Source organism: Anabrus simplex, chromosome 8 (assembly GCF_040414725.1).
Source record: "Anabrus simplex isolate iqAnaSimp1 chromosome 8, ASM4041472v1, whole genome shotgun sequence".
Classification (NCBI taxonomy): Eukaryota; Metazoa; Arthropoda; class Insecta; order Orthoptera; family Tettigoniidae; genus Anabrus; species Anabrus simplex.
The window spans coordinates 176,132,852-176,149,045 of NC_090272.1; positions in this window are offsets into that span (position 1 = coordinate 176,132,852).

Sequence of the window (16,194 nt, forward strand, 5' to 3'; positions counted from 1 at the left end):
AACAGCCGTAAGGTGTTTAAAAGTATCTGGTAAGTTCCACGTGTAATGTGATCTCTATGCAGTAAAAAACGGCCAGAGTTATGTTAGTGAATAACGCTAACGAGTATTCTGCTTTTGGCCTTGTAGAGTGTGACGGACACTGTGCTCTCGTGTACCGACACGTGGCATGTAGGAAGCACGGCAATACTGTACTGCACCCGTCCACCTCCCGAGTCCCAGACTAGCATTTATCTCAGGGGTGTCGGTTCATTATTTAAATCATCAAATATAAATATAACGGCATAATAGAACACGGGGATGAACGGAGCAACTTAAAATTAAAAGGGGGAAGGCTCGATTGTAACTTGAATTTAAGGACTCCATGATAGGACTAGGAAGTGACTGTTACTTTAAAAAGGGCATCATCTAACTACAATAAAAAGATTATGAGAGTGGTTTCCTTTGAAATAATTTGCCAGAAGGAGCGGTTTATTACGCCATTTGACGTATAAAACTTTGATACACGTGGCAACAATATTTGAATTTACACACATGTTACATATATAAATCACTTGCCATACCGCAAGTGGTATCAATATCTTGCTGCGTTGCTTCTGAAATAAAATGACATTTTGGAGGTATAATTTACGGATCGATTCCATTTGAATCGAACCGTTACTCAAGGATATAGCTTCCTTCTATCGGGAGCCCGAGCATAACCCATGTTACGGTCGGCTTCCCGATTTAACTAAGATGATGTACTCCGGCTATGTACATTTTTCCGAGACCGGTACTCGGACTGGGTAATGTTTCTCGTGAAGTGCGAAAACTGGATTCCACGGACAGTTCCTATCTTACGATATCCAGCTGATGCCATACCAATGAAATAGCATATACATATTATTTACATGTGATCTGAATTGTTTCCAGTTAGCCTAAGTAGACTACTGCCACAGATGAGATAACGAGGAGCGGAGGGAAATACCGTGGCCATGGCCCCCCTTTCGCATCGCGAGCGAAGTAAACAAACACGCAAGTATGTAACATCGTCCCATACGGAGACCGTACAATAAAGAGGTACCAAATGACTCTAATATTATCATTCTCATTATTCAAACACTAATAGAGGGATGTTGTCACCAAATAATTTAATCCACGAAATTATCATCCTCGAAATTATTATTATTATTATTATTATTATTATTATTATTATTATTATTATTCACGTCACTTAAGAGGTTATTATTATTAATGGACCGGTCACTTCCGCCAAAATATATATTAAGATATCGGTCGCAATTATAATATTCACTGATCAACCAACGACATCATTACAGTTATTATTATGACAATTATTATTAAACTGACCGCGATGATTTAACATCGTCCTTACATTATTATTATTATTATCGGTTGCATATTCTCAATTAGATTCCCGTTTAACATCGTTATCAACGCTCATTTAATTAAGGCGGCCCAATCCTTTATCTGCAATATTTATTATTATTATTATCACGACATCATGATTGTCCTCACTCGTTATTACAATGAATACAATATACGACCATTTCTGTGGAATCTGAACTCTCATTATCCTTAGATCCGTTGTATCTCAACGAATAGCTGTGCAGTCTATTTATTTCGTACATGCTGTCACGGGTTCGAATTCTACCCGCTGCGTAACTCAGTATTTCTCTGTGACACTGCCCGTACATTTTACACTCATATCAATATCCTAAGTGTCTCTCGTACGGAATCTATTTTCCTCTCTATCTCGATTCATTTATTTCTCACAGAATTATCAACTGACTTATTTATTCATTTCTGACATTGTACGACCTTTTATTATCTGACTGCAGATTCTTTCACATATTCTATCTCATTTGGATCTATGCCTTAGTTCATTCTCCACAAATAATCGTAACATCTTGAAATTATATTTACCAAAATTTGACAATCATGGTCTCGTAATATTAGCACTACATGTTCCGGCTAATGAATCGCAACTTCAAAACGCGACATTTATACGTAAAAAAATATTGGACCGTAATTTAAACCACACGTTCATTAACATGTACGGATTATTAACACCGATCTACATTTCAATATTATTAATCGATCAAATTAAATTACCACGCACTTCAATTCCAAATAAAAAAAAACGACATCCCGTCATTAAATGATTCCCAATAAACTCAACACTTGATCACATAAATTATTATTATCTCCAAATCATATTTAAAAAAGAAATAATATCTTCACAAAAAAAAGTAGTTATATTATTTATTTATTATTATTATTAATATTTAAAAAAAATTTCGCCTGTTACACGGTAGTCCACTCGTAATATGTTTAACGCATAACCCCTTTTACCAACTCGATTTATTCTGGCTCTAAACACTCCAGATATGATTTACTTGGAAATATTATATTAATCGCATCTCACAAATTTAACAACTTCACTTTGAAAATATGACCATATTAATTTCAACAAAACACTCTTGGTATGGCGAAGCTGGATTTTCCTTCCATGTCATTAAATGGCTCGTTAAAATGACAAAACATAAAAGCACATATCGGGTCTTATTTAACTAGCATAATCAAAATCAAATGTAAAGAAAATTATTGACTACAAAGAAAATATGAATGCATGCATGACTTAACGTACTACACTATATATACAAATTTACATCTCCAACAAACTGAATACATAAAAGACCCGATTATTTACATTATTATGATTTACTACTGTCCGTGCTACAAATTTAGGATGGGGTCGTTAAGCGACCCATCTTGTTACAGAAGGTAACCAAGTATGACCAAATTATTCCCATTTTTCCCATCACGATAACATTTCCCAAATATATTTTACAGTTTAGTACTCATCTTAGTTATCGGTATTCCATTGCAGCTTTGCAGACGAGAGGCTTCATCCAGCCCCTCTCTGCGTTTTACTCCTCCATCCTTGATGGCGTAGTTTCACAAAAGATTTCCTGGCACATTATTATTTTATACTCATATCTTGATTACCACAAACCTTCACCATTTACTACGTTAACACTGTATGCTTTAATTTGGATACAACAAATTTCTATCCTAGACCCAAGAATTTAATATATTTACACTATTTAATCTTCGTCCACCTACCGCACAATGGACCTGGACACGTACGACGAGGTGTCAACTATTTCGCCCGTCGCGATACGCCCGATTTATACGGCATTCTTGACGTGTTCATGACATCGGTTCGGTATAGCTAAGTACAGGCTACTACTTCCTTAAAGTACTGTTCGTCACACAGTCTATTATGTACGTACTTATGGTGATATATTTTATACTACTCTCTTGCAGGGTAATTACTTTACGTCACTGATTATTCATAAATAACAAACACTATCCTACGTTAACTATTTCCAGATTTAACATGTTGCTTGAGCGCGATCACACTTTACAAACACTGGCGGATGCTCGCGCCATTAAATGACTGTACGTCCGTAGAATTCTAAGTTACCGGCGACCAACAGTTCAGCTCCCGATATTCAATTCACGTGTGCTGGCGACCGTCAATTCAGCTCCAACGATTCAAGACAAGTGGCTCGCGACCGTCAATTCAGCTCCGTATATATGGATGAAGCCTTTTTCCCGCGGATTCGTTGACGTCATGCCCCTTAGGGAGGGGGTGGATTTTTAATATCGGTACTTGCACTCCGAATTGGAAGTTAAAATTTACATCAAATTAATCCACTCCGCTAGCATATCTGCTGGATAAAATATGAACTCCAGGTGATCACAGATTTAGGAGATATGGATGGATTTCGCTCCTCACATTTCGCGCCTTCGTAAGCGTCCCTGACAACGTGGTCTCCTTTCAGCCAATGAGATTCAAGCTGTCCGGTTTCCAAGAAATCCAGCCTTCAATTTATTTAATTTGCCAATAAGTATTGATTATTTTTCCATGCGTGACATCTAATAAATTCATTACATCCATCCGCGTACTCATATTAATTTATTACTGATTACTTTTGTAGTTACGAAAATATCTCATCCATCATTCCTTAAGATGGTATCACTGAGTCTCCCATCAAATTTTTACTATTGGCCGGCAAGCGGTCACGTGATTTAAATCTCCACCTGCTCGAACTTAGGCTAGCGAACGTACACTCAGCCGCTGTAATTTTCCATGAGGTCATGGAATTTCCGTCCAACCAAAAATATCCCAAGGTCTTACTCATGTGGTGAGTTTTCTTTGTATGATTCTCCCCCTTCCTCTTTCTGACCAAGACTTATTTGTGGACTCTGTATTTCCTTGTACGCCAACTAATGATATTCCCTGCTGTGAAGTAGCTAAAAGTTGTCGTGTTGAGCTAATCCGTCAGGCTCCAGTCTGTCGTCCTTCCTTCGCTCCGATTTCGACATTACCTAAACGAAATATTTTCAAATACACTCCTCTGTATTTCAATAAATGTCTCATATTATTTTACCGATCAAATCATGATTGATTATGGGCCTAAGTCACTCGGGTTCAGTACATAACATCATTTTTTAGATTTCTCATCTGGCATCAATGAACTGAACGCAGAAAATGCATCTTCAATGCAAAATTCCTTAAGCGATATTAGGATATGCTGTGTTGAAATAACTTTACCTATGTTGTTTGATGTTTGGGTCATCAGTCCCTACATTCGTTTGATACAGCTCTACATGGCACCCTATCCTATGTTAACCTTCCCATTTCAACGTAACTACCACATCCTACATCTGCTCTAATCTGCTGGTCATATTCATACCTTGGTCTACTACTACCGTTCTTAGCGCCTACATTTTCCTCAAAAACCAACTGAACAAGTCCTGTGTGTCTTAAGATGTATCCTATCATGTCTTCTGGTCAAATTTCGCCAAATTGTTCTCCTGTCACCAATTCGATTCAGTATCTCTTCACTCGTGATTCAACCTACCCGTCTCACCTTTAGAATTCTTCTGTAACACTTCTCCTAATTTAGGCTATCTTTACAGTGATTAACAAGTTCGCAGAATATTTACCAGTCACCACTGATCTGCATTTAGGGCAGAGCCTGGGTGGCGGATTCCCTATCTGTTGTTTACCTAGTTTTTCCTTAAATAATTGCAAATAAATTGGAAATTTATTAAACATCCCCCTTCGTAAATTACTTCAATGCCTAATTCCTCTTTCTTATAAATGACTATTTGCCCCAATTTGTCCTCTTGAATTAAAACTTTATCTTTATATAGTGATCCTTCCTACTTGTAAAAGCATCACACAAAATTATTTGTCTACTAATGTCATTCCGCGCTTCAGTACCAAGCCATAATGCTAATGTGTGGTGGTGGTGATGATTATTGATTTAAGAGGAAGTGCAACTAGGCAACTATCATCTCTATGACACTAATTAGAGAGAAATAATGTAAGGGATCCGACACTTCGAAAAATGAAGATATCGGCCGAGGAAAGACAACAGCCACAAAGAACGTGGTTTTTTTTTTTTTGCTAGTTGTTTTACGTCGCACCGACACAGTAGGTCTTATGGCGACGATGGGACAGGGAAGGGCTAGGAGTGGAAAGGAAGCGGTCGTGGCCTTAATTAAGGTACAGCCGGGCTGAGTGGCTCAGACGGTTAAGGCTCTGGCCTTCTAACCCCAACTTGGCAGGTTCGATCCTGGCTCAGTCCGGTGGTATTTGAAGGTGCTCAAATACGACAGCCCCATGTCGGTAGATTTACTGGCACGTAAAAGAACTCCTGCAGGACTAAATTCCGGCACCTCGGCGTCTCCGAAGACCTTAAAAAAAGTAGTTAGTGGGACGTAAAACAAATAACATTATTATTAATTAAGGTACAGCCCCAGCATTTGCCTAGTGTGAAAATGGGAAACCACGGAAAACCATTTTCAGGGCTGCCGACAGTGGGGTTCGAACCTACTATCTCCCGAATACTGGATACTGGCCGCACTTAAGCGACTGCAGCTATCGAGCTCGGTGAAAATTAAATAATCCATAGGCCTCCATACATAATACCATCGGGGTCGGAAAGGACCAAGAGTTGACAGAAGGGAGGTCGGATAGGATAGATGAAAGTGAGGAGCCTGGCACAAGTAAGTGGAAGCAATGCCAGGACTCAGCTAAGGGCCCGTGGTTATCTACCCACGCTCCCAAGTTGAGATCTCCTGGGGCCCCTTTTAGTCGCAGGGGATACCGTGGGTGTTATTTCATGGCCCCCACCCACAGGGGAATATATTTCTAATGAAGAGGGTTTGTTTTCTATAAAGTCTGTCCAATGGACTGGTATTCGTGGTCATTTAAACAATGAATCTGTGAAAGGTTTTTATTTATGACGTGTTATTTAAAAATTGAATACACACAATTTTGTAAAATTACGTATTGAAAATGATGTATTAACAAAATCCACGTCAACATATAACTAAATAAAATAAAATGAACAATGCCGCATAATACTAAGGAACTCGATGTAGCCTATTTGGGTGTAGTATGATACGTTCTCTTCAAAATCCATCTTAAAACAAAAACAATTAGTAATCGAGAGAACATTTTATTGCTGGATAGTGTCCTCCTATATTTTAATGAAATATCCTGCATTCAGTGTTCTCCATTTGAGTAGCGGCCGTCTACTCACTCTGTCCATGTATTAACATATTGAAAATATGTCCAAATGTAAACAAATAAATCAATAAATCAATGTAATAACATTTCAATTCATTTGTGTGAATAGGATAAATATTTAGTGTCCATGAGATATAATTTGCAGCTGATGTATTTTCAATTTAAGTCTGCACAACGTAATCAGGGAAGACAGCTTGAAGGCTGACATGAAGACATGTCAAAAATGGGCGTGATGCAACATCTGATGGCCGATATGGCGACGTATTGTCCATTAAGGCCCACGTAATCCTGAACAATAGTGGCGAAGGCACGACTCCAATAAAAGAGATTGCAGAGAAGAACGTCCGCCTCTAGTATGATTAGCTGCCACCCTCAGAGGCTCGGGTTCGATTCCCGGCTCTGCCACGAAATTTGAAAAGTGCTAAGAGGACTAGAACGAGGTCCCCTGAGCCTCAGGAGGTCAACTGAGAAAAGGAGAGTTCGATTCCCACCTCAGCCATTCTCGAAGTGGTTTTCCGTGGTTTCCTCACATCTCCTCCAAGCAAATGTCGGAATGGTACCTAACTTAAAGCCATGGCCGTTTCCTTCCCTCTTCCTTGTCTATCCCTTCCAATCTTCCCATCCTCCACAAGGCCCCTGTTCAGCATAGCAGGTGAGGACGCCTGGGCGAGCTACTTGTACTTCTCCCCAGTTCTATCCTCCGACCCAAAGTCTCACGCTCCAGGACACTGCCTTAAAAGCGGTAGAGGTGGGATCTCTCGCTGAGTCCGAAAGAAAAATCAACCCTGGAAGGTAAACGGATTAAGAAAGAAATAAAGAAAGAAAGAAAGAAGAAAAGAACGCGAAAATAAGAGAAGAAATGACCACCAAGTTCTAAAACAAGGAGCTTTGGCAGATTTGCTTTGACTGAGCAAGTGGTTGCGCGGTTTGGGTCACATAGCTATCAATTCGCTCCCGGAAAATAGTGGGTTCGAACCGCACTGTCGTCAGCTCTGAAGATGGTTTTCCGTGGTTTCCCATTTTCACACCAGGCAAATGCTGGGGATGTTCCTTAATGAAGCTATGCCCGCTTCCTTCCCATTTCTAGCCCTTTCCTCTCCCATCGTCGCCGTCAGTGTCGGGTTGGTGCGACGTAAAGCAAATTCGAAACTGTTATTGATAAACTCGGCAGATAATCATTATACTCACCAGTGAGTGAATGTTCATGAAGATGATGAGGATGGTAACTCAGTTTCTAGCGGTTTTTCGTATCGATAGATTTACTGGCACATAAAAGAACTTCTGTGGCACCGTCTATAGAAACCTTTAAGTAGTTTATGGGTCGTAAAATCAATAACATTATTATTATTATTATTATTATTATTATTATTATTATTATTATTATTATTATCATTTGCTATTTGTTTTACGTTGCACAGACACAGATAGGTCTTATGGCGACTATGGGGTTGGAAAGGCCTAGGAATGGGAAGGAAGCGGTCGTGGCCTTAATTAAGGTACAGCCCCAGCATTTGCCTGATGTGAAAATGGGAAACCACGGAAACCCATCTTCATGGCTACCAACAGTGGGGTTCGAACCCACTATCTCCCGGATGCAAGCTCACAGCTGCGCGCTCCTAACCGCACGGCCAACTCGCAAGGTATTATTATTATTATTATTATTATTATTATTATTATTATTATTATTATTATTATTATTATTATTATTATTATTATTGCTAGTTCAGTATCTTCAGATGCTAGAAGGAGATCTAAATAGTTCAGAGTACCAAAACCAGAGGCTTCAAAGCTACAGGAGTAGGCCTATACTTCTGGTAATTGGGAAACTCGGAGTCCATTTACGGCACGATAGGGAATGTATTCTAAGCCCTGCCCACACAGGAGTGGCTTTGCGATGTGAGGTCTTAAGATGACTATAATAAAAGCGTGTTTCAGTCTAAATTCTTGGTTGGTAAATGGGCCGTGCGGGAGCATGCAGCAACGGCAGGAAACTGTCCCACTTGCTAATAACAGGATGCCCGTCCCGCGCCATAGCTACAGGATGTCCTATTTTGGCCATTTCAAACGCGATTAGCGAGAGAAAAGTAAAGGGTTCAGGCTTCCTTCCGCCTTCCCCTTCCAGACAAAGTGACTCAAAATACTAGTTCACTCGTCTCGCTCAATGAGTATTCCGCGGTCTAATAACAACCCAGAAAATGTTCAGAAGTTTCATCCAACTTAACGCAAGGATTTTTCCTGAAGAAGCCAATCAGAATTGGGAAGGAAGGCGATGGAGAACGCTTTCTCCATCCAATAATAATAATAATAATAATAATAATAATAATAATAATAATAATAATAATAATAATAATAATGTAATGAAATGAAATGTCGTATGGCTTTTAGTGCCGAGAGTGCCCAAGGACAACTTCGGCTCGCCAGGTGCAGGTCTTTTGAATTGACTCCCGTAGGCGACCTGCGCGTCGTGATGAGGATGAAATGATGATTAAGACGACACATACATCCAGTCCCCGTGCCAGCGAAATTAACCAATTATGGTTAAAATTCCCGACCCTGCCGGGAATCGAACCCGGGACCCCTGTGAACAAAGGCCAGCACGCTAACCATTTAGCCATGGATCCGGACATAATAATAATAATAATAATAATAATAATAATAATAATAATAATAATAATAATAATAATAATAATAATAATAATAATAATACCTTTAAAATGTAGACACCATTAATTTCGATCTCCTCAATTCGTATGCTAATTTGGTTATTGTGTATCTTACACTGAGGTCACAGGCCACATGAATGCATCCTAGACCTTGCTCTTGCCTTCAAGGTGGGGCTTCATTACGTCAGACACTGTATGAATATTAAAGCGCTAACATAGCATAAAAGACAAACGTCACGAGTGTGCTCAGTATTAATATGCAGCTTCGTATGAATGTCGCAACGCTTGCGATGCCGTTGGGACAGAAATGCCTTCTGGCACGACAGCTACGAACTCCTACCAAATATTACGTTGTAAGGAAGCCAGTTCTCCATATAAAGTTTTAAAGAATTTCAGATATAAATTCTTAACAAAGAATATAAGCACACGGTTAAACACTTCAAGCAAAGCAAAAATAATCTTCTTCTTCCACAATTTTTCCCACAGCCCGAGCGGTCGCGGGTGCGAACTGTGTCGGACATGTGGATTAACCTTATAAAGTCCGAGCCGATCAGGAATGTAACCGGCGACCCTCTGAACCAAAAACCTGAAAGCTGACAATTCATCAAAGAAGTCGGACAGAGTAAGAAAGAAACTCATCATTGCTTTATTGAATACGTGCTGTGTTCTGCAAGAGTTGGGGGATAAGAGCAGTAATTATGATTGAAAAACAAAAATAATTTTGAGTAATAATTTAAGAAAACGTTTTGGAGGATTCAAATATATCACAAAATAATTATAATTCAAAAGGTATATCCCCCCACGTCCCAACACCAATGCTATCTGAAGGCCTGCAGATTCCGGGGCGATGTGTTGTCAGTACGATAAATCCTATGAATTGTTTACCTAGATTTTTAAAATTGGTATCAAGGAACTTGGAACTCTATTGAACATTTCGCTTGTGTCGGAGGCACGGCTGCAGGTCCATTGGGTGAATAATAAGTCGCGTGGGTGCTAAAATACGTGGATGTGGAGAATTTAGCTTTAGTTGGTTTTTCTTTTGTCTGGGCTGTCCTTTTGCGAATATTGTAAAATCACACTATTTCCGATCGGATAGCTGAGGGATTTGGAACACGTACTGAGGCTGTCAGCTTGCATTCGGGATATAGTGGGTTCGAACCCCAATGTCGATAGCCCCGATTAAGTTTTGTTCTGCATCATTTCCTGCCTCTGTCCGGCTCCTTGGCTGGATGGTCAAAGTAGTCGTCAAATTCGGTTCAGAGGACCCCGGGTTTGATTCCCGGCCGAGTCGGATATTTTAACCTGGTTCGGGGAGTGGGTCTTTGTACTGTCCCAGACATTCCTGCAACTCACACACCACATATAACACCATCCTCCACTAGAACAACAGGTAGTTCCCATACACGTCAGATGCTGCCCACCCTCGTTGGAGGGTCTGCCTTACAAGAGTGACACGAGGCGAGCCGAACATGTCCTCGGACACTCCTGGCACTAAAAGCCATACGATAAATAAATAAATAAATAAATAAATAAATAAATAAATAAATAAATAAATAAATAAATAAATAAATAAATGAATAAATAAATAAATAAATAAATAAATAAATAAATTCTGCTTCACTCATCTTATAGAATACATTCTTTTTTAGAACTTGCTTTACGTCGCAGTGACACACATAGGTCTTATGGTGACGATAGGATAGGATAGGAGCGGATAGGAAGTGGACGTGGCCTTAATTACGGTACAGCCTCAGCATTTGCCTGATGTGAAAATGAGAAACTACGGAAAACAATCTTCAGCGCTACCGACAGTGGGTTTTAACTCACTATCTCCCGAATGTAAGCTGACAGCTACTCGCCCCACACCACGCGGCCACCCGCTCGATATTATAGCATGCATCTCCGTTACAAAACGTTACTCGTTTTTAACGACACATTTTATTAGGTCCCTTGGGTATCTTTATAGGCAATTTTTACACCAATTCTATCGGCCTCGCAAACCTAATACCGTATGTCGAAAGAGATAACCATGGGAAGTCGGACAGGGAAGATGAGTGCGAAGAGGCAAGCACAAGTAAGTGAAAGCACTGTTGCACTCAGCTCTCGATTTACCGTGTAATCGGATCAACCGCGTTGCGGCTTAACCGCGATATCAAAAACACTAAAACTGCACGAATGTTAGGAAAATGAATGAAATGGCGTATGGCTGTTAGTGTCGGGAGTGTCCGAGGACATGTTCGGCTCGCCAGGTGCAGCTCTTTTAATATGACTCCGTAGGCGACCTGCGCGTCGTGATGAAGTTGAAATGACGATGGAGACGACACATACACCGAGCTCCCGTGCTAGCAAAATTAACCAATGTTGTTTAAAATTCCCGACCATGCCGAGAATCGAACCCGGGACCCCTGTGACGAAAGGCCAGCATGCTAACCATTTAGCCATGGAGCTTGACACGAGTGTTTGGAGTTACAGTAATACAAGCACAACAAACAGTTACGCATGGGGCTGCCTTGGCAAATATCGAGTCATTGCTGGGGTACATCGAGGGCCAGGATGATACTCTCATCACCGAAAAACTTGTTTTGAGAAGCAAAATAAGGAAAACGTGTGTCTCGGCACGAAAGCAGAAAAACATTATTGATTATTTTCAGAAACAGTAAAATTAGGTAGTCTGAATATTTTTATTTGTCTTATTAGTTTCAACGAAAAGTGTTTATTTTTCCATTTATTAATTGTGCTAAGTGCTACTTTTACTGCAACGTATTGGGTAAGTTAATAACAAACAATACAGCAGTGTCATTTATTATCATTTTAACTGTACTTTCTATTTTAAAATTTTTGCGGGTTAACCGCGATTTCACTTATCCGCGAAGCTTTAACCCTACATTATCGCGGTTAATCGAGAGTTGAGTGTAAACAATTAGAACCCGGCTTTTTAGGCAGTAATGTGTTAGAATGCAAACTTGAAGCAATAACAAGTTGTAGCCTACACTGCACAACGACTATGCTATTAGATTTGCATAAATATTAGGGGTACCACCCATCAGGATCCCTAGAATAGTGGTATTTGGTTAGCGTACCCCCAAAAATCCGGTTGATTAATCCTTTCTAGTTCAATGATGCTATATGGAATCATGATTCAGTATTTCTCAATGTTTTAGTTCACGTATAACTCATTGCATATTAATTCGATATTAGGAACATTAACCTTATAGTGTTAGCAGATAGCTTAGCAAGCGAATAATCCAAACTATTTAAGCATTTTCAGAACTGACGGAATATACAAAAGACACTACTCTGAAAACTTCATCACTTATATTATATAAAATTCATTGATTTTGAATTCCAATATTGTAAGAATGCAAAGAAAAATTATATGTAAATGTGGTATTTTATGTACAATTATTACTACTTAAACACAAGAAGAAAATATACATCTGAAACAGCTAGGAACTGTTTCTGCATTTCTCTTCAAAGTCTGTTCTTTTCTGCTTTGTTTTGAACAAATACTTGCCTCTATGTTTTCTTATGTTCTGTTTAATTTTGATTTCATTTTACCCCCTCCTTCCCTTGCTTCCATACATGTTCTATAACCATTTTAACCAGAATGATATTCTTTTTCCATATAATTGAATAACTTTCATAAAGAATTATGCTAAATCTGCCTTGTGATGTCTCAGTATTTTACATATATTTCTGAAAATTTTATCTATTTGTAGCTTTATATTTAACATATAAACATTGATATTTTTTCTCATGATTCGAAATAATTTTGGCTGGAAAGGGTTAAAATTTGTACCCCGGAAGTACGAGTATATTGCGATTAGAAAATGATTGTTCCTTGATTACAAATAATATTAACTACAGTTATCATCATCCGCAGCTTATCCCGATTGCTCAGCATCCCTGTTCCCCCTGTGGGTGGGGGCGGTAGAATAACACCCACGGTATTCCCTGCCTGTCGTAAGAGGCGAGTAAAAGGGGCCCCAGGGGCTCTGACCTTTGGAGCGTGGGTTGGCGACCACGGGGCCCTCAGCGGAGCCCTGACATTGCTTCCACTTACTTGTGCCAGGCTCCTCACTTTCATATATCCTATCCGACCTCCCTTGGTCAACTCTTGTTTTTTTCCTACCCCGACGCTATTAGGTTTGCGAGGGCTAGGGAGTCTTTCATTTTCACGCCCTTCGTGGCCCTTGTCCTTCTTTGGCCGATACCTTCATTTTTCGAAGTGTCGGACCCCTTCCATATTTTCCCTCTGATTAGTGTTATATAGAGGATGGTTGCCTAGTTGTGCTTCCTCTTAAAACAATAATCACCACCACCACCACATCAGCATCTCTGTACACGCTGAGTCAGAAAGAGTTATGGCTGGAGATTTAAAGTCGCCCTTCCTCATCCCAACTGAAAATCCCACTCCAGCAACACCAGGAATCAAACCGTGGTCGCCAGAATGACAGACAAGCAGCTAAACCTCTATACCGTCCTGTTTCCAAATAATAATAATAATAATAATAATAATAATAATAATAATAATAATAATGTCCGACTCGTTGGCTGAATGGTCAGCGTACTGGCCTTCGGTTCAGAGGGTCCCGGGTTCGATTCCCGGCCGGGTCGGGGATTTTAATCGCTTCTGATTAATTCTTCTGGCTCGGGGACTGGGTGTATATGCCCGTCCCACTACTCTCCTCATAATATTCAGACAACATACTACACTACCAACCACCACAGAAACACGCAATAGCGCTTACATCCCTCCATAGAGGGTTGGCGTCAGGAAGGGCATCCAGCCGTAAAACAGGGCCAAATCCACATGTGCAACGCAGTTCGCACCCGCGACCCCACAGGTGTGGGAAAAGCGGCAGGAAAATAATAATAATAATAATAATAATAATAATAATAATAATAATAATAATAATAATAATAATAATAATAATAATAATAATAATAATAATAATAATAATAATAATAATAATGTATTATATATTACGCCGTCGCTGGACAAAGGAAACCTCGTAACTCCTTCGGAGCAAAGCTTACAGAAGAAGTCCCAAACTGAGCTGTGAGCAATAGTCGGAGAACTCTTCCTGCCACTTTCAGTTATTATCGATTGCTCAGTTATTCGACAATTGGAGTTTTCTGTTCCCTTTTCGGGCAACGCGGCAAGTGTTCACAAGGTAGATGGAGAAACTAGGTTTTCTCGTGAGAGGAATTGGGGGTTTTCATTGCCTAGCAACGATTTATATACGAGTATTATTATCAATGCAACTATTGTTACTACATCTATTAAAGAAACTATTTAAAATAGTTTATGTTGGGTTCACCTTGTCAATAAACTTTTAATGATTGAAAAGTACGGTATTTATTTTATCATACATGTTTCATGAACAATATCCATTCTCTTCATCAGTGATGTCAAATCACTACATACACTGTCCGGCTACATGGCTAAATGGTTAGCGTGCTGGCCTTTGGCCCCGGGTTAGAGTCCCGGCAGGGTCGGGAATTTTAACCTTAATTGGTTTATTTCGCTATCACGGTGGCTTGGTATATATGTCGTCTTCATCATCATTTCATCCTCATCACGACACGCAGGTCGCCTACGGGAGTCAAATCGAAAGACCTGCATCTGGAGAGCCGAACTTGTCCATGGACACTCCCGACACTAAAAGCCATACGCCATTTCATTTTTATATTTTACTACATACAATGCTACTGAAGAAAAGTTGAAGTGTATGAATGGATTTCGAAACAAAAAAATGTAAAAAAGAGCAATGGAGCAGACGAATGCATTTTTACATACCTAGTCAACGGATGGTAAAAACTGACACTTTTTTTTGCTAGTTGTTTTAGGTCGCACCGACACCGATAGGTCTTACGTCGACGATGGGAGAGGAAAGGGCTAGGAGTGGGAAGGAAGCGGCCGTGGCCTTAATTAAGGTACAGCCCCAGCATTTTCCTGGTATGAAAATGGGAAACCACGGAAGACCATCTTCAGTGCTGCCAACAGTGGGGTTCGAACCTACTATCTCCCGAATACTGGATACTGGCCGCACTTAAGCGACTGCAGCTATCGAGCTCAGTGACACATATTTTAGATTGAATAGTTTCGAAAGGTGACTCTGTATAATGGTAGACAAAAACAATAAATGGAAATTTTATTGAAATTTTTATTTTATTGAAATGGACTGGCTCGATTGTTTTCTGAACTACTTGCCAAAATCAGACGCTACGATAAAATTGCGTACCCTTTGAGACAATCGCACGTACCCCTAGTGGTACGCATGCCACACTTTAAGCACAACTCTCCTAGAATATATGCCAGTCTTCCTACATTACTTATGACGGGGTAGATACACTTCCTAATATACAAATTATTCTGCAATCAAACCTATTATTGCCTTAAAATCTGGAGTCTAGTTCCGGGTGTGGGGTGGTCACCACCTGACGTTACTAAGATGTCAGCCTCTGAGTGACCCACTGAGGAAGGATTAAATCCCGCACTATTGGTGCACATGGAGTTATCACGAAGTTGCAAATCAGAGATTAGCTCGAAGTTTGCATATAGAACTACAAGGCTAGTTACCACGCTGATAATGTTTTCCAACCTCCGTTCCAAATACCAAAAATGGCTGAAAGCTCTCCTGACCCAAATTATTTCCTGGTCGTCCTGTCTGATATTAAGTGGCTTAACTTGCAGTCGCCCAACTCTTGAGTGAACTGAAAGTGGCTAGTTTCTGACAATTAGGTAGGAAGATGGTCTGATTCTTACTGAGCTCAGTCTATTGATTACTAACTGGATGGGGTGTGGCTTTATTTGAGCAAGTGCACGAATCATCTTCATCTTGACTCTTTCTCAACCCCGCTTCAGAAATAGAAGTTGCCGGTAGTAAACAAGTCCTTGACCCACTTGATTAA